The sequence below is a fragment of the Raphanus sativus genome, chromosome 8, assembly GCF_000801105.2.
Source record: "Raphanus sativus cultivar WK10039 chromosome 8, ASM80110v3, whole genome shotgun sequence".
In the NCBI taxonomy this organism is placed as follows: Eukaryota; Viridiplantae; Streptophyta; class Magnoliopsida; order Brassicales; family Brassicaceae; genus Raphanus; species Raphanus sativus.
Window position 1 is genome coordinate 25,328,038 of NC_079518.1, and position 26,331 is coordinate 25,354,368.

Genomic DNA, 26,331 nt, shown 5'->3' on the forward strand with positions numbered 1-26,331 from the left:
TCCCATCTTCTGTCCACAATCATTAACCCTAATCTCTCGCTTTCTTTCTTCTCCTCGATCAAAAGGTAGAAACACAATTTACTACATAAATCTCTTTTTCCTGATTTTTCTTCTCTGTAACACGATCTCGGGTGGCATTTTTGATGGATGCCGTGGTAGTGGAAGTCATGGTGGTGGATGTGGATACGTAGATGAAAAATGTGAAGAGAAAAATGTGGTGGTGTAGGGCATGGTGGTGAATGTGGATACGGAGGTAAAAAACGTGAGGAGAAAAAGGTGGTGGTGGATGCCATAATGGTGGAAGCTATGATGATGGATGTGGATACGAAAGTGGAAGACATGAGGAAGAGGAGGAGGATGCGGTGGATGTGGATACGGAGGTGAAAGACATGAGAAGAAAGAGGTGGTGGATGCATGCCGTAGTTGTGGATGTGGATATGAAAGTGAAAGACGTGAGGAGGAGGAGATGGTGGTGGATGTTGTGGTGGTGGATGTGGATACAGAGATGAAAAACATTTAGAAAAAAGAAATTGTGGAGGATGCCGTGTTAGTGTATGCTGTGGTGGTGGATGTGAATACATAGGTAAAGAAATCAACGAAGACTAGTAGTCACCATTAACACATGAAAAAAAACAAAGTTAAAAAAAAAACTAAATCGGTGTGTACAATAATAAAATTTCGATGTATTTGACCATTTAATCCACGCACCTAGTTAGGCATTTAAAGCTAACAACATTTAAATGTTTGACTAAAGATAATTCTAGTTACTTCCTTAAAACAAGTCAATGTCATTTTTGTCTAAAAAAAGGCAGCTGTATACAGAAAGTGTCTCAAGTCTATAATGTGTCTTTGAATGAAAAGAAAAATCACAATATGTCCTTTTATGTAACTCTCTCACATATTTAAGCAAATATAAGTTTCATACAAAAATTTATATATGATTAAAATATTTCATTAGATGATCTATTTTCAACATTCGTATAACGAATTATAAAATAATTGTAGATTTAACATACTAATTACCAAAAACATACTAATTACATTTAATGTTCTAGCGGATGACCAAAGAATGAAAGAAAATAATGCATTTTTTTACTATTCCTAATTTATTTTACCATTTGTGAGAAATATTTTTTTCTTTTCCATTCTTTTTCATTCATGTTATTTTAGATAAATATATAAAAAAAATTGTTCCTCACAAAAATTTATAAGAAATAATTTTTTTTCATTCATATAATTTTATTACTCTGCGTATTTTTTCCCTACTCATTCCTGATGATTCTACGATGGTTACCAGTTAGACTATTAAAAATGTCTTTAATGGTTAACTCAAAATTCCGTTTATCAGTTCATGGATTTGTCCATCTTAATCCATATCCCTTATTAGATTAACTTCATTATAACATTCATAACAGTCACTTGAGAACTCAATTATTTTATAGAACAGTGAATAACAAAGATCCACTTTACATAAGACTAAGTTTATATATATATATTTGAATTTTTTAATCCAAAAATTTAGTAAACTTCTGTAACATTTAATTATATAGAAGCAGGTAAGAAAATTACATATGGTTTATAGTTGTTGGGAGAAAATTAATCTTTGGCACAACAACAAATGCTGCCGTGACCTCTAGGACTGGCTTGACATAAGCCAATGGTCGTTGGTGGGAAGTTAGGCGGTCCACACTGACGCTTGCAGTCTTGATTGCTCTTACACGGACCTTTGTAAACACAATCTGAACGATGCTCATCATTCTCTCTTACACCTGTTAATTACCATTGTTAAACAATAAACTTTAAAAAAAATTCGACAAAATTCAAATATGATTTTTGATTAGAATATATATATATACACGTAATACCTTTTGACTGGGAAGTCACTAGGAGAGAACATATAACGATTATGACTACAGATTGAAGCTTTGATAATGCCATTTTGTTGGTATGATGTAAAATTTCAATGATATGATTCAGTATTTTTTGGTTCTTGGTGTGAAGGAAGTAAAAGAAAAGAACATGCCTATAAGTACACGAGAGAGGCAGTGGATGGGTCATGTTTAGTATCTAATTTGTTCATTGTCTTGAAATTTCTTTCTAAATTAATGGGTCAAAACATGGTATACTATATACTGTACATAAACTTCATGGATTTCAAATTAATTTAATAAAATATGGAATAATTTAAATAAATAATCTTAAATTATTTTACAGTTTATATTTAGAAGAAGTTTTATCTCACTAATATTTATTATATGTAATATAAGTATTTTGAGAAATTATAAGATGCAATTACATATTTTAGATATGTATTATATTTTACTATATTAATTTGAATTTCATCTAAATCATGGTCAGTGTATTTGGCCAAATTATAAAAAAAAATTAGATTGTGTTCAGAAAGATTTTTCTTTAGTTATACAATTTTGTTGGTATGATGTAAAATTTCAATGATATGATTCAGTATTTTTTGGTTCTTGGTGTGAAGGAAGTAAAAGAAAAGAACATGCCTATAAGTACACGAGAGAGGCAGTAGATGGGTCATGTTTAGTATCTAATTTGTTCATTGTCTTGAAATTTCTTTCTAAATTAATGGGTCAAAACATTGTATACTATATACTGTACATAAACTTCATGGATTTCAAATTAATTTAATAAAATATGGAATAATTTAAATAAATAATCTTAAATTATTTTACAGTTTATATTTAGAAGAAGTTTTATCTCACTAATATTTATTATATGTAATATAAGTATTTTGAGAAATTATAAGATGCAATTACATATTTTAGATATGTATTATATTTTACTATATTAATTTGAATTTCATCTAAATCATGGTCAGTGTATTTGGCCAAATTATAAAAAAAATTAGATTGTGTTCAGATCTCAAAAGGATAATCTTCTAAATGTTTTGTTATGGTATTATTTTTTCTCAAAAAGGGAAATTCTAACTTTACATCACATTTAATATCATCTCCAAAATTTACCTTTAAATGATAATTATTTTTTTATAAATATCTTAAATTTATTTTAAAATAAAAAATAATCCTCTTAAAATATTTATACTTGTTTAAGAATTGTATATAGAAGCTTATAAATCTAATTTCATCCATTAAATATTAACTAATAAAAAACAATCACTAAATCCTAAACACAAATGTTAATTTATTCTATTAAAATAGAATCAATATTTTTATGTATTGTTAAAAAGTCATAAGAGCAACTCCATCAACAGTATAAGGAGGGGTTCTCAAAAGATGATTAGTTGCTAATAAAGAAAAAGTGACTGATGAGATTCTAATACTCATCCAATAAAATCTCAAAATATATAACATTTCTACAAATGTGCTAATCAATAAGTATATAATAATAAATCAAAATATCTTAATTACAAATCTGATTTTTATTTTTAGTTATATCAAAATCTGTTAAGAAAAAATTAACAAATTCCTACTAAAAGTTTTAAATTATTTTTCTAATAATGCATTAATTATTTTCGTAAATAGTAGTGTAATATGATTATCAAAGTTATATAAAATGAAAATTTCGTGATTTTTTATATTAAAACAGGAATACTATATGAATTAAATATGATAAAATTATATTAAATTGGTAAATTATTTTTTCTACAAAACATTAAATTATTAACATATATTAAACTTTATATTTACAATCTATGTATTTTTTTAAAAAACTCACAACAATGTATTATCTAAAATTATTATATACAAAATTTAATATTATATAACTAACCTCTAGTTGATGTATTATTTTTAAAACATATGCTATTATAAAATTTTGAAATTTTAATAATTCATTAAATATATTAATGACAAATCAAATTTAATTATAAATTTAATATTTAGTTTAGTTAAAACAAAGTCTGTTGAAAAATATTTAAAATTTACCACAAATTTGAATATTTTTTTATAAAATAATGAATTAATTTAGTAACAAAATATTCAAAAGTCATCTAATTTTGTAAACTCAAAATATCTGTGTAATTTTAAATATTTTTCTTAATATCATACATGCTAAAGTATAATTTTATGAAATGGAATACTAAAAACAAATAATATTGTAAAAATAATATTTTGAAATCAGAATTTAATAAAAAATAAGAAAACTTCATATCATAACATTCATAATATCATATATTGATAAATTACTAAAATAATACGATCAATGCATGTATGTCTAAAATTTTCTAGAATAATACGGTTATACTATTATTTAAGCAAAACAATTTATTTGCTTATAAAAGCCTACAAAAAAACTAAAATAATAGATGTTAAATTATATTCTTCAACACAAAATGAAAAGTATAAAATATCCTAAGCAAGTATCCTTTCTATAATATAACTAATTGATTTGCAAAAAATATCGTATGCAATAACAATTAATAAAAATATACAATGTATAAAACATATCACTATATATTAATGGGAATTCTGCCAAAAAAATCCTGAACTTTTCTGAAATTGCCAAAAGAATCCTATACACTTGCCTGGCCAATAAAAAATCTCTAAAAATTTAAAAGGTCTTTAAAATTCCAAAAATATGAAAATAAAGAAATTTTTTATGAAATTAATTTTGAAACTAAAAGTAAAAATAAAATTTTATTTTCCTTAAAAAAAAGAAAATTTTCATTTTTCAGACAAAAAATCGAAAAAATAAAACAAAATCGAAAAATATCAAAAAGTTATAAAAATTCGAATCTGAAAATAATCAGAATTTATTAAAAGTTTTTTTTTATTTTTTTTATAAAAAATGCCAAAAAAGAAAATTTTTCATTTTTCAAATTATAAAAAGAAAAATTGAAAAACAAAATTCGAAAAAAGAAAATTTCAAAGAAAAAGGGATAAAAATTTTCAAATTTGAAAACATATAATCAGAAACTATAAAAAACATTTAAAAATAGTAATAAATTATATATATATATATATATATATATATATATATCTTCTGATTATATGTTTTCAGATTCGAAATATTTTATAACTTTTTGGGATATTTTTTCGATTTTTTTTTATTTTTTTTTAATTTCTTTCATAATCCGAAAAAATGAAAATTTTCCTTTTTGGAATTATTTTTTCAATTTTAGAAATTTTAAAGATCTTTTTAAGTTTTTAGATAATTTTTTTTATATTCAAAATCAGTACCAAATAAAAGTAAATGTGTTAGTACATACAATGAATGTTCCACTAGCCTAGTGGTAATTTACCTTGCTATTTTATCTAAATAACCTGGGTTCGAACCCAGTGGTCTACTTTATTTTATTTTCAAATCATGTAAAACGACGTCGTTTCATCTCATTTCAAAACGACGTCGTTTCACTTAACACCAACTTTTAACGATGTTATTTTTTTCTGTTAAATTTGCCAACTTTTAACGATGTTATTTTTTTCTGTTAAATTTGCTGACGGCGTGCTAAATTGGCAAGTCAACGAAAACATTGTTAATTAATTATAAAGTCAATGAAAAGTTTGTGTTTTTTTTTTGTTAGCCCTAAAGTTCATATTTCTTTTGGCAATTCCTGAAAAGTTGAGGATTTTTTTAACCGAATTCCCATATATTAATATAATGTCGAATAAGTAACCTATACAATATGATTATAGAGTTGCACAGTATATAGTACTAAATGTGAATCATTTATTTAAAATGTATATGCTAATATCAAAGTTATATTTTTATAAAATTAAAACATACCCTACGGACATTGAGATTAAAATCTTGTATATTTTTAATTGAATATATTTTTGAAAATTGACATCCAAATTACTATATTTCAAACAATTTCTCAAAAACTTAATATTGTTAAATAAGATATTTATTAAATAAGTATTGTTGTTTAATCGATGAAAATGTTATAAGATCCAAATTGGATGAACATTTGAGTTCAAAAATAAAATTATGAAATTAATAATTTAAAATTGGGAAATTTTTTGAAATACCATAAATTGACTACTACTTTTAAAAATACAGTCATTTAAAATACCCAATCATTTAGATTTAAAATTTAATTATTATTTTAGGGGTGATATTTTGTTTATAAATCTCTATAAATGTTTGATAAATTATTTTTAAACATTTATAAATGGTTTAAGAGAAAAACTACTATCAAATAGTCTTTTACAATATATTTTCTTTAATATTATAGAAAAGAAAATTTGATATTAAATAAATTATTTTACAAATAATATTTTCTTTAGGATTTTTTTAAAAATAAATTTTCTTGAAAATTTATATTAAATAATTTTTAAATTTTATTTTTATTATAAAATAATTTTGAAAATATTTTTTTATCAAAATTTGTTTTTTCTTATTATATATATTTTTAATTATCTAATATATTAAAACTGAGTTTTAAGTATATTTGTGGATTTTATTAAATTATACTATACATATTAGATGTTAAAGTTCAATATAAAGTTCAAAGGCTAATCATATCTTTTAGAATTTTCACACATATTAAAAATGTTAAATTTTGTATATATATGCACTTTTTGTGGTTAGCTGTTTTCTACAATTTTTATCAACAAAATTCAATAAATGTAGTTATTATTTTTAAATTCTACAATTAATCATTATTGTATGTATTAAAAATATAAAAATCTTATTTATAAATCTTTTTAAACGTGGATAATATTTTTTGAAACAGAAAGAATAGTTGATATTATAATATTTAAAAAGTCATGACCAAGTATTTTTAAAATTAAAATTTTACAAGCAGACAAATCAATTTCAAACTTAAGGTACCACAAAAATATAAGATCAAATGTTTTATAAAATAAAAAAAAAAAACTATGATTATACAGTATCTTGTGGACTAAGATTCTTGAGATAGCTTCTTTCACTGTAGATTCTTGTGCACTATCATAAATTGTTAAATTTTATTAGTTGTTGTAGGCTTGTTTTAATCGTTAGACAGAAGACAGAAGTGAAACCACTCATAAGGTTCATTTCTATGTGTATGTCTCTCAAAGGTCAAATAATAAGACCATTGTTTATCTCATCATTTGTAAACTCAAAACCTAAACCCATGTTCTTTATTTTCCATGGCTGCAACACATGGGCAAGAAACCTCTGCAATATGTATCTAAAAAACAACTAAAAACAGAGCCAAAAACAGAGTCTTGTCACTTGGACCTCTACAAGCTCTTGTTCACAGAGAAAAGGCTGTAGTCATGGTGATCATGTACATTAAGCTGCTTCAGCCATGACTTCGCTGCATTTCCAAGATAAACTAACTGTTACTGGTCAACATAATGTTGTTTCTCCCACAAACCTCCTTGCATTTGTAGGTAACTAAGCCAAAAGGAGCCAACGGGAGTCTCTTGGACACCACTGATTCATCATCACAACCCAATGTTTTTTTCTTCCATAGTGTTGTTATTCTCATTGTCCCCTTCTACCAAGTTACCTAATCCATCAAACATCAAAAGCTAGACGTTTCAAAAGTTTGTACCCAAGATAATGTCTATAAGCTAAGAGATTCATTACAATCTAGGTGTAAGTTTTTTTGGCAAGAACATAAATGTTGTATATCTTGGAAGGCTGAAGATAGCGTCTAATAACTTAAGAAACATGTTGATAAGTCTTTATCTGTTTTCCTAGATGGAATATGGTATATCAGATACTAAACATGCCACAAAAGTTCAAGAGTTCGTCATGATCAAGGCCCATAACACTTGCAGACAGAGATCAAAGAAGCAGAAAATTTCCAGACTCACCAAGCAATGGCCATCCAACTCGCATGAGACAAAACAACACTCCTTAAAGTCAAAACTCTCAGATACTTCTCAGCCAATTCATTAACCTAAAACAAACCAACATAAGACCGAATGAAAGTATAAGTTAGGTTCTTTAGACATGATAAATGAGAATAGGATAACTATAAAATTGATGAAGCTAGAACCTCGGCGGTTAAGATAACAGTTTCCAGATCTCTTGTTGGTTGAATTGAACGGCTTGTTAACGGCGGAATTTTCAAGCTTTAACAAATTGGGAAGGTCAATGACGATTTCAGTCTCCTGCTTGACTGTGATTATACCTAACTGTTACATGATTGGATTAATGGCAGTTTTACATAAATGTTCTTAATGATATGGCTTAGCAAAATAATAAAAAGTTATTTTCATTACATGAAAGTTTTAAGTTTTTCATTATAACGAGACGGTTTATGCTACCAAAGTAGTTTCTTCTAAGTGTTTCTCTTTTTTTTTCTAAATGAACTAATCAGTTTGCAACTAATTATTTGTTAACCAATTTAACATCTGATTTCTGGCGACAATGATTCACATATATATATTAAATAAAATAAAATGGATCTCATGTACTTTGTTCTTCATTTTTTTCTTATTCAGTTCTTTATTTTTCTTTTTGTAAAGTGAATGTTGTTGTTTTTTTGTCATCTGGTAGATTAATAATAGATCCAACAACATTTTACACATCGGATTTGCATACCCTAAACAGAGCCAAGAGCCGGCGAGGTAATATATACCACCAGGAGCCATGAAACAGACATAACACAAACTTTTAAAGCTAACAAAGACAAATAAAAACGTCGAGAGGCAGAATAGAAGATAGAAACTTCAAGAGAGGAGGAGTGCTCAACCTTGCACTCAAAGACGAGCTTACCTAACGGGAACTCATCCACAAATAGCACCAGATAAGAAGACCAAGGAGAGAGCCTAGAAGTACACGAACATCACCAAAACATAACATAAACTGAACCGAAAGAGGTTAGAAATCCTTAACCGTCGCTGAACACACCCTTCAATCCCAACTAAGTCTCGCCATTGGACCTTGAATGGGTTCTCTATGCGCCTTATACGCACCATTACCCCACGGCGAAGCCTATAACAGCTTCCCGAACACGTCTTATTCACAGCCGGTAACTGGATAAAAACCACTCCAAATCCAGAACTTATCACGATCAAATAGGCGGCAATCGAACAATGAAGCAGACGCTTCCATAACCAAATAACTCCTTCTGATCCTCTCAAACCAAAGGTTGAGATTGCAAAAGATTCTGACCATCAAGTATCAACATCCACGGGAGTTGACTCCAATGAACAGAGGCAACCCTCCCTCTCCCGAGCAAGACGCCAAGCCACATCCGCAGCTAAACCTCACGCACCCCTCTTCAATGGCCCTACTGCTTGTACCAGAGAAGAAACAGAGGGTAGAAACTGTTTCTAGACCTTGCTCCCCAACATCGAAACAAACTAAGGAGATCAAACGAGAAAACGATATCCTCACAAAACTCTAAAATCCGACCACCACTACGAATCATCACCTCTACAACCTCGCCACGATACCAGAAGAGGAGGAGACACCACCGGAGATCCTCACCGCGAGCGGAGCGGTCACCATAGCAAAACCCTAAATCCAGAGAACGCAAGCATATCGGAAGAGAAGGTGGGGATCGAGTAGCAGCAAAGAAAAGATGGAGATATGCTAAAGTCGGACGCCTCCGACGTCTTCACGCGCTCGCACGCGGTACCGACGTCGGAGCTACAGCAGGAGGCGTTTTGGTTTACGAAGGATAAAAGTTGGAGGAGAGAGAAAAAACTCTCGTTGTAAAGTGAATGTTGTTTTTCCAGAACTTTTTTTTTCAGAAAATAAGTTTATAATCAGTATATTTATTATTCAATCTATCTTCTGAAATCTGTGAAAGTATAGTTCTCAAATATATATTAGATGTCCAACATATTGTAAAATTGTGTACATTCGTTAGTGTACATGTGTACATTAAAGGTCGGTGATCTACTTTGACTTAGAAATAAGATGTCGTCGATGTTAGATGTCGTCCACCGGTGGTTGTTTCTCTTTGTCGCGTCTCGTCAACATGGAATTTTCTGGGCAGCTCTTCCACCACGTTCTTCCATTTCAATCAAGCTCTATTGATATTATATTTTTTACTTTCTCTATGTAACATATGTGTAAATGTGTACAATCGTGGTCGTGTACACGTGTACATCCGTGGTTATGTACATATGTACAACCGCGGTTATGTACAATATTATATATTATTTATGTACACATATATTCGAAACATGCTTATTGCACATCAAAATGGTGGTTTTATATTACAAGTTTTACAAAATGCACAACTCATGTGTACACCTATTTTCATGTACACTATATTCAGTTTGACTTGATCTATTTTATTATATTTTGGTTTTTTAGTAAGCAACCGTCAATCCACCTACTCGTGTACAACTTCTTCACATATATTGGTCCATTTCCGAAGTACACATGTACATGCCACACAGTATACACAAAATAATCAACAAACTCCTTAATTACTCATTCTAGTACTTCTTCATAATTACACGATGATCCTTATTTTTATTGCTTTCATTTTTACCTCCAAAATTTCAAAGCTAATAAAATGTATTTGAAAATAAATTAAATGAACTAAAATCAAAGCTAAAAATCATTAGATATGAATAACACACAAAACCATATGTACACCTATTGTTATGTAGTTTGGTATTTTTTTAGTAAGTAACCACCAGTTTACCTTATGTGTACAACTTTTCATATATATTGGTTCATTTTGAATGTATATGTTTATATGTCAAAAGCGTACACAAAATAACATGTGTACATTAAATAAGGTGTACACCAACATCGGAGATACACCTTCACAGATCTCAAAAGATAGATCGAGTGATGGAGAAAACGATTTCATAAAAAAAAATTTGAGAAAAAAAATTTAAGAATCAGATTTAAATTTTCTAAAAAAATAGAGAATGAAAGAGAAAAAAGACGAAGGAAAAAAAGAGGGAAAGATGGGAGTCAGACATGGGAAGTTACAATTGAAAAAAATATCTGAAAAAAAAAATTAACGAGAGAGAAGACATATGCCCACTACTAGTCATTTGATTTCAACTAATAAAAGTAGGGGTGTTCAATCCGGATATCGGTTCGGTTTCGGTTCGGTTTTTTCGGTTTTTCGGTTTTTCGGTATTTCGGTTAGTAAAATACAAGTACCATTCTAAATCCATATTTACTTCGGTTCGGTTCGGTTTATATACTGTCGGTTTTCGGTTTATTCAGTTTTATACCAAAAAACATAATTCTTTATTTTTGTGATCATATTATATGAATTTTAGAGTCATGTTGTCAACACAATCATTTATTAAAAAATATTATATGTTTAAATAAAAGAACAAAAAAAATAAAAAAAGCTTATACCATCTAATAAAATAATCAAATCTAGAATTAAAATCAAAGCTCAAAATTTTGAATAAAAGTAAAAAACTAAAAACAAAACAGAAGCACAAAGCACTAAAGAAAGTTTTTCTATTCTTCCATATTTAGCGTTCATCAAATTCATGTTTCTTCGATTGAACACGAATCTCTGTTCATTTATAGATTAAAAAAAATTGTGAAGAATTTCTACTAATTATTGTCCATCAGATTTATAATCTTTATTTCAATTTAGTCAATGCTAAAATAAAGCAAAAAATCAAAAAGAAGTCTAAAAAATAAGAAGCATCGGTTGCGATGAATTGTTATTTAATTATACTTCAAATGTTTTACAAATCATTACTTCTTTATTACTGTAAAAAATATGGTAATAGTCATTAGCAAACAAATTAACTTATGATTTTCATACGTCGTTATAAAATATATACATATTTACATGTTTCTATTTTTGATCGGTTTTATTCGGTTTATTCGATTTTATTGGTTATATACCAAACCATATCCAAATCCTGCGGTTTTTAGAAAATTACATCCATTCGGTTTGTATGGTATATACCAAATCCAAACCACATTGTCTATTTTGGTTCGGTTCGGTTCGGTACGGTTCGGTTCGGTACGGTTCGGTTTTGCCATATTGAACAGCCCTAAATAAAAGTAATAAGAGCACCATTAACCCTAGTGCTTAGAGGGGTGCTTAGCATATTTTAATAAAAAAAAAAGGGAAAAAGAAGAAACCAGGGAAGAAAGAACGCTTGATTAAGCGCTGGAAACAGGGTTGTTTGTTCTGTTACGCGGGCCCCACTGATATGTGGCGGCACGCGATTGGTTACTTTTTTAATTTTTTTTTTTTTTTTTTAAACAGAAAAAAAAATGTTAAAAAATTATTAAGCACTTTTGCTAAGCACTTATGGGTTAATGATGCTCTAAGAGCACAAGAAAATTAAGAAAAAGTGTCTTAGGAGTGTAAACTTACCTATTATATTATTAAAACATGAAAACTGACTCTCGGTATAATTGTTTCAATAATAAAAAGGATGTGTTTTAAAGCAGTGGCATAGTCTGGTAATTACTGAGAAAAACTTAGGGTCAAGTCTTATTTGTACTCTTATTTTAATGGATTAGATTTATGCTCAATTTATTATATATTTTGTCACTTACGTACAAACACATATCCATAGATATTTTTGTAAGATACCAACATCATAATTAAAAAATTATATTAATATCATAAGATGTAATAAAAATAATAAAAATTGAGTTGCATCAAGAAATTAAAATAAAATACTCATGTAATATTTTTTTTTGTAATTACTATTGTCTGTTTGCGAAAATAGAATGAGAAAGCTTAATCCTTAATATATATGTGAAAAAATTGTAGCTATTTTGGTTTATAATTTAATTTACATATATACAATTATCTATTAAAAAGGAAAGTTAGTTATTCATAGTAAAATAAGGGAAAATTTGGAGAAATACACTTAAATAAGATTTTAATTTGAAGATTACACTATTATTTAAGTTTTTAGAAAAATACACTTTGGTATATATGAATTTACTAAATTGTCCAATCTTAATATTCTTAATTATTTATCATAATTTACTTTATATTAGTAACGATTTTAACAAAATAAGATTAAAAAGGGAATTCTCTACTGAAAAAGAAACCCATCAAGACTATGTCTCCTTTTCTTCTTCTCCTTATTCTTCATTTCTGAAAACCTTTTTTCTTTCTAGTTTCACAATGTTTTCCATTTTCTTGGTACCTGCCACTGCATCTGTTGGATTCGGAGATCCTGTGTGGGTTGAAGGGCTTGTTCCCAGCATTGAATATTGCAGATTTTGTGCTCTGCAACTTGGCCATCCACTTGGCTCGATAGATTCTGTTCATTTTCTAACCTTTCTGGTTCATCATGACTAAAATTGCAGGAGTTAGGAGTTAGTTTTTTCTTTTTTTCTCTTTTTTGCTGTTATGTTTGTATACCATGAAGATGCATAGATATACATTTAAGAAAGACACTGCTTTTTGCTTCCTCCACAAGACACTGTTTTTTTCCTCCCAATTCAAACAAATAACACAGACCCTACATCTTGTTATTTTCTTATGTTGCTATGGAAATTAATCTTTTTTTTAAACCAATTAATCTTTCTCTCGTGTCCTCTTTTTTTTTTTAACACATTCTCTCGTGTCCTCTCTATTCCTGAACAACAAGTGATAGAATAATTACAATAATATTATTTTTATTAATTTCGAATTTATATTTCAATTATTAAAATATTTAATCTGGGTAAAAAAGTCAATTTATATTTTAGAAAGTGTAGTTTTCAAAAAATAAAATAGAAAGTGTAATTTTCAAATTTCAAACTGTTAGTAGAGTAATTTACAAAATATCCCGTAAAATAATAGGATTACTTTAACAATTTTACTTTGTTTAGGAATTTAAAAATGAATATTACTTATTTTATGGTTAGTTTTTTCTCAGTTTTCAAGAAAAAAATAGTTAGTTTTCGTTATGATTTTTATTCAATAGTTTATTGTACTTGTAGGATTAATAATTATCTTTCTTTAGTATCTTTAAAAACGAAAATTGTAATTAAAAAGTTTACTTTATTATTTTGTTTTTAGGATTAAAAAATGAAAATTACTGTCCAACATTTTTAACAATATATAATTGTAAAAGACTATATAATAATAATTTTCATGTTCTAAAATCTAAAAAGAACCGTTATGTCTTCTACATCAATCTCTGATACAGCTATGACGTTATGTCTTCTCTTCAGAGATAAACGAAAACGTCTCTCCTAATTGATTCATCTCCTTTATCATTCGCCTTAACTCCATCACCCCTTTTTGAACACGATCTGTTATTGAATGCACCTTATTCCTCTGTGACGCACTGACGCGGTGTCTCTACTCCTATAAGAGATAAGCCTTTCTTTCCATGAACATCATCATCTGAACTAGCCATACACGTTTTCCTTCCCACTACGTATTATATTTACCTTCTTCCCCTCGGGATGAAATCCTCCGCGCTCCGGTTGTTGTTCCCAATCCGTTGTGACGCATCTCATGCGTTTCTGGGAATCACGGAATGCAAAGAACGGTGGAGAACCAGCAGTGACTACGGTGTTGAGATAAGCATGAAATAGCTTGGAGTACAAGCTACCTAATCCTAATGTGTTTGAGTTTATCTAAAGGATTAGGAAAATAAAGTTGGTTAATCCTAATGAGTTTAGAATAATTATAATGACTATATAAGAGATGCAAGGGTGTTTGCATAATCTTATGAGTTTGAGAGCTTTGGTTTTTTTTTAGTTGTTTTCTAAAGCATTGAGAGTTTAATAAAGAGTTCTTTGAGATTTCGATTTCTTTGATTCAATAATTGGTATCAGAGCATTCTATTGAGTCAAAAAGAAACTATGGGTGAAATCGTTCCAACAAAGAGCAACATCAAGCGGTACGTCCATCCAGTGTCCGTTGCTTAACGACACAAATTATACTGTATGGACAATGAGAATGGAGGCAGCGTTGAGGGTTCATAAGGTCTGGGAGGCCATAGATCCAGGAGAGGCAAAAGGAGAAAAGAATGATGTCGCAAGAGCTTTGTTGTTCCAATCAATCCCGGAGGCATTGATTTTACAAGTTGGAAATCTTGTAACTGCAAAAGAGATGTGGGAAGCGATAAGTACAAGGCATATGGGAGCTGATCGAGTACGCAAAGCTCGTCTGCAGACATTGATAGCTGACTTCGGGAGGTTGAAGATGAAGGAAAACGATTCCATTGACAGCTTTGTCGGGAAAATACGTGAATTGTCAACCAAATCTGCAGCGTTGGGACAGGTTATTGGGGAACCAAAGATTGTTGAGAAGCTCTTACAGAGCTTGCCGAGAAAGAAATATATACACATTATTGCTGCATTGGAACAAGTTCTTGATCTTGATAAGGCAGGTTTTGAGGAAGTCGTGGGACGACTAAAAGCCTATGAAGAAAGAGTTGCAGAAGATGAAACCGAGAAGCAAGAAGATCAGGAACAGAGCAAGCTCATGTACGCTAATGCAGACTCACAGGCACAAACGCAAGAGAGATATGATTCATCAAGAGGCAGAGGCAGAGGAGGACGTTATGGTTATCGAGGAAGAGGTCGCGGACGCCAAGGTTATCAACATAATGGAGGATATCAAAGAAACGGAGGATTTCAACAGAATGGTGGTATCTATCAAGAGAGAGATGCGTCCAAAGTTGTGTGCTTCAGGTGTGACAAGTTGGGACACTTCGCTATGCACTGTCCTGATCGGCTTCTTAAGCTACAAGAAACTAATGAGAGCGAAGCAGAGACCACACATGAAGCCGATGAGTTAATGATGAATGAGGTTGTATTCCTTAACGAACGCAATGTCATACCTAGTAAGCTCAACAACTCTTCCAGTATCGACAACCTATGGTACTTAGACAACGGGGCGAGTAATCATATGACAGGGAATCTAGAGTTCTTTGCAAAGATTGATAAAAGAGTAACTGGGAAGGTGAGATTTGGCGATGATTCTAGAATAGACATCAAAGGAAAAGGATCAATCATCTTCCTAACTAAGAATGGTGAGCGCAAGGAGTTGAAAGATTACTATTTTATACCAGACCTTAAGAGTAATATCCTGAGTCTTGGACAAGCTACCGAGTCTGGTTGCGAGGTGAGAATGAAAGATGATTGCTTGCTCTTGTATGATCGTGATGGGAGGCTGCTGGTAAAAGCAAAGAGAGCTATGAACCGTCTTTATAAAGTGACTATGGAGGTAGAAAATACTAGATGCTTACAGCTAGTACATCTAAAGGAGTCATCAAAGTGGCATGCGCGCTTAGGGCATATAGGTTTGACAAACTTGAAGAAGATGGTGGACAAGAAATTGGTCATTGGAATGCCAAAATTTGGAGTTGAGAAAGAAACATGCGAAGCTTGCTTGCGTGGGAAGCAAATACGAGAATCGTTTCCACAAGCAAGCTCATAAAGTATTAGAGCTGATAGATGGAGATTTGTGTGGTCCCATTACACCACCAACCGCCTGAGGAAACATGTATGTGTTTGTCTTGATAGACGATCACTCGAGATATATGTGGACCATTCTCATGAAGGAGAAGAGTGAGGCTTTCACAAGATTCAAACGATTCAGAAGCTTAGTTGAGCAGGAGACGGGAGTAAAAATCAAAACCTTTCGAACAGATAGGGGAGGAGAGTTCACGAGTAATGAGTTCAAAATTTACTGTGAAAGCTCAGGCATCAATCGTCACTTAACAGCTCCATATTCGCCGCAGCAGAACGGAGTTGTCGAAAGGAGAAACAGAACATTACTCAAGATGACACGAAGTGTTCTAAAAGGGATGGATGTACCTAATTATTTGTGGGGTGAGGTAGTAAGGCACGCAACCTACCTTATAAACCGTATTCCTACAAGAACCTTAGTGTTTCAGACTCCATACGAGAGTTACAAAGGGAAAAAGCCGTGCATTGAGCATATAAGAGTGTTTGGATGCGTGGGGCATGTGAAAGTGGATACACCACATCTAAGAAAATTAGATGATAGATCAAGACCACTTGTTCATCTTGGTATTGAACCCGGATCCAAGGCTTATAGGTTATTGGATCCATCATCTCGCAAGATAATTGTGAGTCGTGATGTTGTTTTCTGTGAGGAACAGAGGTGGAAGTGGCGTAAAACAGAGAAAGAGTCACATACTGAGATGGGTGTGATAGACTTCGGAGTCAAGGAAGATGGAAACGACGATACTAACAGTATTGAGAGTGTTAAGGATGAAGCAGACGAGGAGGACGAGATGAATCAAGAAGAGCCACCAGAGGTACTAAGACGTTCCACTCGTATCTCTAACAAACCAAGTTACCTTGAGGATTATGAGCTATTGTGTGAAGAAGATGAACAGTATGAGAGGTTATGCGAGGCTGAGTTCGAGAATCTTCTCATGCTTATTAATGAGGAACCTTGGAGTTATGAAGAAGCAAAGGAGAAGAAGGTGTGAAAAGATGCTTGTAAGGACGAGATCAAGTCAATAGAGAAGAACAATACTTGGACATTGGTTGATCTCCCTTCTACTTGCAAGGCGATAGGATTGAAGTGGGTATTTAAAGTGAAGAGGAATGCGGATGGTAGCATTAACAAATACAAGGCGAGGCTAGTAGCTAAAGGATATATACAGAAGCATGGAGTGGACTACGACGAGGTTTTTGCTCCGGTTGCTCGAATTGAAACAGTCAGGTTGATCATAGGAATGTCGGCTTCACATCGATGGGAGTTGCATCACCTAGATGTTAAGACCGCTTTCTTATATGGCGAACTAAAAGAAGAGGTTTATGTTAAGCAACCTGAAGGCTTCGTTGTAAAAGGCAGTGAGACTAAGGTATACAAGTTGAGCAAGGCTCTCTATGGCTTGCGACAAGCTCCTCGGGCGTGGAATGAGAAACTCCATAAAGTGTTGCGAGAATTGAAGTTTGATAGATGCTTGAAGGAGCCATCATTATACCGAAAGCAAAATCACGAACATCTTCTAGTAGTGGCTGTCTATGTTGATGATTTACTTGTGACATGGTCCAACCTAGAGATGATTCTTGAGTTTAAAAGTGATATGGCGGCAAAGTTTGAGATGTCTGATCTTGGAAGACTGAGCTACTATCTTGGGATAGAGGTGATTCAACGAGATGGGAGTATAATCTTGAGTCAAGAGCAATATGCAACGAGAATCTTGGAAGAAGCCGGCATGAAAGGATGTAACTCTGTGCATATACCAATGGATGCAGGAGTCAAACTCGGAAAAGCAGAGAAAGAAGAGGGAGTTGATGAGAGAGAATATCGTAGGAACATTGGCTGTCTTCGTTACTTGATACACACCAGGCCAGATCTTGCGTGCAGTGTGGGAACATTGTGCAGATACATGCATAATCCTAAGGTTTCACACAATGCGGCTCTGAAACAGGTACTTCGTTACTTGAGTGGAACATTGAGTTATGGTCTGGTATTTGAGGTTAAGTCGGAGGACAGTTTAGTTGGCTATAGTGATAGCAGTTATAACGTGGATCCAGACGATGGGAAGAGTACGACTGGTCACATCTTTTATCTTGGTGGTAATCCCATTACGTGGTGTTCACAGAAGCAAGAGATCGTTGCCTTATCGTCATGTGAAGCCGAGTTTATGGCAGCTACAGAGACTGCAAAACAAGCTATTTGGTTGCAGGATCTTCTTAACGAGATACTTGGACGACATGGCGAGAAAGTAGTGATAAGAATCGACAACAAGTCTGCAATAGCTTTGTCCAAGAATCCGATGTTTCATGGACGCAACAAACATATTCACACTAGGTTTCATTTCATCCGGGAATGCATGGAGAAAGGACTTGTGAATGTTGAGCATGTTGCCAGAGTACGACAAAAAGCTGATATACTTACTAAAGCACTGGGAAGAGTTAAGTTTGTTGAGATGAGAAGTCTCATAGGAGTTCAAGACTTGAAGAATGGAGATTTCAAGCTTAAGGGGGAGAGTATTGAAATAAGCATGAAATAGCTTGGAGTACAAGCTACCTAATCCTAATGTGTTTGAGTTTATCTAAAGGATTAGGAAAATAGAGTTGTGTTAATCCTAATGAATTTAGGATAATTATAATGACTATAGAAGAGATGCAATGCAAGGGTGTTTGCATAATTTTATGAGTTTGAGAGCTTTAGTTTTTTTGAGTTGTTTTCTAAAGCATTGAGAGTTTAATAAAGAGTTCTTTGAGATTTCGATTTCTTTGATTCAACATACGGTAATAGAAGGATATGCATTTATGTGTTTGGCAGCGACAGAGTTTAGAGAAAGCGAAGCTAATTTGTGATTCCTTTCGTTTTCAATAATGGTGGATGATGAACTATATTATGAAATTTTGATTCGCTACAAAGAGTGTAGGTCGTTTTCTTCTCAATCTGTCCTTCACATCTTATTTACACATTTCACGATTTAGAACTGAAAACTTTAATATGATCATTAATTCAAGAACACATAATTTTCAGGTTTTTTTTTGTTGCAATGTTATAACATTTGTTTAATCTGCATTTGAGGTTTTCGCAATCTTGAATTATATGTTATACTGCAGATTTCACGAGATCATCTTTATGCTACACGATAACTTTGACTGAGATTACTATCTGATAAAGCGGGGCACAAGAAGTGGTTCGGTGGGTAGTTAAAACCAAACATGCGATTGCAGTTAAAGTCTGATTTGATGGGTTTTTGTCAGGTTGTAAGCGAAGCAAAGCGGTCTTGGTTGTCGATAGATAGTACTATAGCTCTCTATTAGTTGATCGGATGTGTGTAACTAGCTATGATCAGACAGGAACATAACTTGATAAATTTTGGTGATGCATTGTGATGAATGCTAAACGATTGAAGGGAAATCAGTATTGTAGGAATGAAACTTCAGGTTTTACAGAAAAACTTACCTATTATGTTAGAATTTTTTTTGAAAAAAATTGATGGAAAGATGTTGATTCCATTTACTGTAGCCAAATATTTGGGACCAAAGGCATCGCTTACAATCTGCAATTGTGTAAATAATTGCGTGATGAGAATGTTGACTACTATTAATTTCAACTTCTGTTTTCAATCTCAGTTCATTTTATTTTCCCTTCATAAGACACTTATTCCTTTCCTTCAATCTGTTACGATAGTTTATCTTTCCTTGCCTCTGAATACTTCTTCAAGGACCATCTTCATTCTTTTGGTACACTTTTAATTGATTAAAATTTGTAACGTACGTAGGCTAATGAAGTAAGCGAATAATTTCACTTTTGTAACCTAGGAGGTCTGTATTCACTTTCTAATATGTAAATTTAAAATTAATATATCTTCATAATTTTTTTTAAATGATTAATTTCCATTCATCGAAATGTTTAAAATTTATAAAAATCACAGCCAAGTAAATATTTACAAACAATCTACATATTTAAAATTATTGATAAACCTAATTTAAATTTACTTTTTAAAATATTATACAAACAGGTTTCAAGTACTCTTATCTAAAATGTTTGAGAGTATTCTTATGCAAGAAGTTAATATAGTATAATACATGTAAGTATTTAATTTTAGCTTGCTTTAAGAAAAAATCAAAATCGATAATGCAGGAATTGAAATAAAATCGAAATATTCATATCTTTGGAAACTATTTCATTTCTAAAATGTCACGAAAATATGATTTGTTTATAAATTTTCTTTGAAATATATATTAACAGCTAAATTTTGAATTCAATTATTGTATCAAAATATTTTAGTACAACATGTTACAAAATAATTGTATGTATATATTAACAGCTAAAATTTTAATTCAAATTATTGTATCAAAATATTTTAGTACAACATGTTACAAAATAATTGTATGTAAAATACTATTATATTATTTATAAAATAGTGGAATATTATTTATTTTAAACATCCCTTATTCAGTGAGCAAAAATGTAAAAGGTTATTGACAAATTAATGAAAATATTTTTTACAACAAATAAGTTTGACGATATATATAAAGTATAACAACGACCCGAATATCAATTCCCACAAAATATAAACATACACATAAACAGTGTTAAACAAAAAACAATTAAATTTATTTTTACAAAGGACAAGTTAAAAGAAATGGTAAGATTTACAGAAAAAACATCAGATAGCCGACTACCCCTTATGATTTTTAACAAAAAAAATAACAGTACCAAATAATAAATATATTTTAAGATAATTTTCATAAAATTAAAAATAAACTAAATATTAATTTAGTTGACAAAAAATTTAAATATTAAATTTTTTTCTTATATCCCGTCCGTAGAGAGAGTCTACCCTAGTTATTAATAAGATTGTATCATTGTATCATTTTTTGACATATGTCACAAACTTATTTCCTTTTCTAAAATCAAAAATAACTGAGTGTTGTTCTTTTCATTGTATAAAATAATTGAGTATTGTTTAAATAATACTTAGTTATTTTTTTGGCACATGTCTGAAAAAATATTTATAAAATAATTGATTCAATATTATATTAAAAATGAAAATTAGTTATTTATAGTAAAATAATAGGAGTACTTTAACAATTTTATTTTGTTTAGGCTTTTAAAAATGAATATTACGTATTTTATGGTTCGTTTTATTCTCAGTTTTCAAGAAAAAAATAGTTAGTTTTTCTTTATTATTTTTATTCAATAGTTTATTGTACTTGTATGATTAATAATTCTATTTCTTTAGTATCTTTAAAAACGAAAATTGTAATTAAAAAATTATTTTCAAATAGCTTTTTACAACTATTTTGTTTTTAGGATTAAAAATTTTAAAACTATTGTCCAATACTTTTAACAATATATAATTGTAAAAGACTATATAATAGTAATTTTTCTTTTTTAAAATCTAAAAAGAACCATAAAGGAATATATTGTAATGATAATTTTCTTTTTCTAAATCTCTTTTAAATCATAAACAAAATATAATTGTATCATTTTTTTGACACATGTCACAATCTTAAAAAAAATTATTAACATATGTCACGATTATGTTAGTTAGCGAATTTTAAGAACTAAGCTTTATATTGAAAGTAATTTTAGTTTTAATTAGTTGTGATTTTTTTGTGGAATATATGCAGGAGGGATAGTTTCATAACTCATAGAGCACTCTGTGATGCATTAGCAGAAGAGAGTGCAAGAGCCATACCAAACCCTATTCTCATCCAATCTTCTTCTCCTCATCAAACTCAACACAACATCTCTTCTTTCTCCCTCACAAAATATCACCAGCAACAATAACAATCTCCATGGTCATGAACTTCCTATGAAGCAAGAAGAGCCACACCATCACTTCCAAAACATCCTTCCTTGGCTTATCTCATCAAACCCTAACCCTAATGGCAACAAAGCTAATTATTTCCCTCTTTCTTCTTCCGCAAGCTTCCACCACTCATCTCCGGCAATGTCAGCCACAGCTTTGCTCCAGAAAGCAGCTCAAATGGGTCACTCAAAGCCAACAACTACACCAGAGGAAGAAGAAGAGAGGGCAGCGCAGTTGATGACTACAACAACAATGGCTGCATCGATGATGACGTCACCATCAGAACATGGATTCGGGTTTCAAGATTATCGTTATCATCACGGTGTTGGTGAAGCTTTCGAAGGTGGTTCTATGCCGGAGACGAGAAGAACGATGTGGGGGACGACGGTGGAGGAGAGACTAGAGATTTCTTGGGGTTAAGATCGTTAATGTCTCATAATGAGATTCTAAGTTTCGCTAATAATCTTGGTAACTGTATCAACACTTCTGCTTCAGAGCAACAACAGCGATATAGCCATCAAGATTAGGTACTAGGGCACTAGCATATGTATAGAGGAGATATTTATATAGTTTTCAAAATTAATTAGTGTTCTCGAAAGATAATTTTCATATAAGGTTTTTATAATTTTATTTCATCGTCTTGACTGTTAGTTAATGAGTGTGGTTACACATGCAAAAATACATCATATGAGTGTGGTTTCATGATCATATAAGGTTTTTATAATTTTATTTCATGATCGTCTTTTTTTTATTTATCTTCAAAAAAAAAATACATCAGAGAACTCTGCGTATTATATGGTGATTGGTGAATGAAATGGTCAAAGTGAAGTCAACATATTATTTCTCGCTCCTTTCCAGTCCGCACCAAAGGAGGCCACGTATAGGAAAACTTCCTCGTAATATTATCGAGTTTTAGTTACAAAAAAATAAAATTTATCTAGTTGAAATATTTTTTTTTGTTTCACGTACATAAGCAAATATAAGTTTGTTACAAAAAATTATGTATGATTATAAAATATTTCATTAGATTTTATATTCACAGTTCTCCTACAGATAATTATGAAATTTTAAAATAACTAAAAATTATGGATGATTATAAAAATAACATCTTTAACAAAATGTTAAATTAGAGTTATTTAACATACTAATATACAAAAAAACAAAATACACTTAGAAAAGTCGTAAATGTTTAGCTCAAAATTCCGTTTATCAGTTCATGGATTGATCCATTTCAATCCATATTTCTTATAGCATATTTTAATAAGTTAGATTAAAATCATTATCAAATTCCTAACAATAAGAACTCAATTATTTTATAACACAGCGAATACCAAAGATCCATCTGTAGATGAAATTTTTAATCCAGAAATTTATATATTGTGTAATAGTTGATGGGAGAAAATTAATCTCATTCTCAAAAAAAAAAAAAAATTAATCTTTTTGACAACAACAAAAGCCTTGACCTGTACGACTGACTTCGCATGAGCCAATGGTCGTTGGTGGAAAGTTAGGCGGTCCACACCGAATCTTGCACTCTCGATAGCTCTTGCACGGACCTTTGTAAATACAATCTGATGAACGATGCTCAACATTATCTGTTAAACCTGTTAATTACCATTGTTATACAATAAATATATTTTTTTGATGTAGAAACAATAATTTTTTTTAAACTAGACAAATATTAAAATATGATTTTTAATTGTAGATGTGAATAGAACATATAAACATTATTACCTCTTGACTGAGAAATCACTATGAGAGAACATATAACGAGTATGACTACATATTGAAGCTTTGATGATGCCATTTTGTTGGTATGATGTAAAATTTCAGTATTCAGTATTTGTTTTTTTTGGCTCTTGGTGTGAAGGAAGTAAAAGAAAAAGAACATGTCTATAAGTACACGAGAGAGCCAGTGGATGAGTAATGTTTAATATCTAATTTGTTTTTTTTTGTCAACATATCTAATTTGTTTAGTCTTGAGATTTCTTTCTAAATTAATGGGTCAAATCTTTGAAAATGTGATATAAATCTTCATTTTCAAAGATTTATACAATGTTTTGAAGATTTATATCACATCTTCAAAGTATCTTCAAAACATTTCTTTAACTTACTTTATAAAAAATGAATGGTTTTGTAATTTACATTTTGGCTAAATAGGTCGTGCGCGTCCGAAAATTAAGGGAAGATGAGAATTTACAATATATATATATATATAGTTTATTTTTAAGTAAATAACATGAAAATAATTAGTTGGACTAGATTTGATTATGTTTTTAATTTAATAGAATATATAATAGCGGATCTGGTATATTTTTAAAAAGGATATATTCTTTAAAAATTTCATAAATATATAGTATAAGAAAATTTCATAATAGGTTTTATTAGTTATTCTTTGAAGGTAAATACATATTAGGAAAAATATTTTAAAATGAATAAATTTTCATAAATACTTTTTGAAGTATTTATATTTGGAATAAAATCTTGATTCATTTAAAATGAAGATATTTACTAATATCTCATCAAAATCTATAGTTGAAAATGTCTTCAACTAAAAATCAGTTTTATCGTTCAGATCTTATTTTGTGGGATACTAGTAAATGGTTGTGTATTATATAATTTAAATATTGTGTAGGAACTCAGTTATGAAAATTATAGTTGAATAACAAACCAAATACGAAATTGTGTGAAAATTTAAATATAAACATTCATGTTATACAAACATTAACATTCATGAGTTAAGTGTGTGTAAGTATTTGAACACTAATTAAAATATGAAAGACTCTATACAACACTTAGTAATTTTTATGTTAATGTGTGATAACATGTGAAATACAGAGAGAAATGACTTATGCATATGTATCTTTATATTGATTTTAATTAGTTATAAATAAGGGTTGATATTCATGTCAAGTCAGATTCGTTTATGTTTGGTTGGTCTATTGAGTGGGAATCTCTTTAGTTCGGTTTGCTATGGTTAAATATTTATACAAGATCAATATATATAATGTTAGACTAAGCCCATCAATCGTAGATATTAATTTTGTTAAGTAGGTTTAACAATTTTTTTACAGCAGATAAAATAAAACTCTAATTTAATAGACTAAATTCTTTCAATTTTATATAAAAATGTTTGCAAATAATCAATACTATTAAAACTGAAGAGCCTTTTTTGAGATCACCTTAAACTTTTGAAATATTTACAATTTCATGCCACTAGAATATTTGTATGCTATGATTTTAATTAAATTTACTTTATCAAAATATTAATTTTAACGATAAACAAGATATATAGATATAATCCAACATGAATAACGCCTTTTTTACCTACCATATCTTCAAATTATACACGATAAATTTGTTTGAACAATTCTTAAATAATATTCGAACAGAAATACGTGAAATACTCGAATATACTTAATAGCTCTGCGGCTATTAAGATGACGAAACCATCTCAAACCTGACAGCAATGAAGATTAGAGGTGTTACTGGGTTTGTTTATGGTTTTCCAGTCATATTAGTCTGAATTAAATGGAGGAAAGAATGACATGTTACAGCGATGAAGATCGAAGAGGTTTTGTGAATCTCAATCAGTGGAGAATATGCGATTCTCAGCTTGGAGATTTCCATATACCAGCATAAAAGGCAAGGCTTGAGATGAGGTAAAGGTTTTGGTGGAATATTTACTGTATAGATGAGATTGTATGTTAGGGTGTAATAGGTAGTCTCTGCTCCTGTTTTATTTTCACTTTTATGTTTATTATAATTCAGTGAAACATGTTTCTCAATGGGTTCAAAACAGTGTTAAATTTGATTATTCCCAAATTACAAAAGGTATGGGTGGTAAAGGTTTACTCCAGATGTGTTTTGAGTAGAGGGCTCTCTTTGAGGAGCACGGAAGTCTCCAATGGTCCTCAATAGAGTTATACAAAAGACTAGGATTTTTTTTTGGTGGTGGAATGTTGAACGTGGATCATTAAGTAATACAAGGAAGTATCAGTTGTAAATCATCTAACGTTTGACAAATTTTCCATTATGATATATCTCCCTTTGCGTTGTAGGATCTGTTCTATTATTCCTATTATCACTTTCACTCTTCTGTTAATTGTACAGGAGAGCAAGGTACAAGAGAGCAAGGGTGATTTTCAATCATGTTTAACTATTGATAAAAAGTTTATGGTTATAAGGGTGGTGCTAAGGCTTCTTTATGCCCACAAGAGTTTCAAACTTCAATGGACATTATGGAACAAGGAGTTCAATTGACGGAAGTTTA

The 26,331-nt window shown here is 30.5% G+C and overlaps 1 long non-coding RNA gene and 1 pseudogene across 1 annotated transcript; one reads left to right on the plus strand and one right to left on the minus strand.

The window, feature by feature from the left end:
* Positions 1–6,955: 6,955 nt before the first annotated feature.
* On the minus strand, positions 6,956–8,104 carry LOC108821395 (uncharacterized). Its single transcript, XR_001944540.2, has 3 exons — positions 7,922–8,104; positions 7,737–7,822; positions 6,956–7,426 (listed from the first exon to the last, which is right to left on the minus strand). It is a non-coding gene; the product is annotated as an uncharacterized LOC108821395 (long non-coding RNA).
* An 11,918-nt stretch (positions 8,105–20,022) lies between these two features.
* LOC108820452 (protein indeterminate-domain 7-like) lies at positions 20,023–22,606 on the plus strand (annotated as a pseudogene).
* The last annotated feature ends 3,725 nt before the right edge of the window (positions 22,607–26,331 follow it).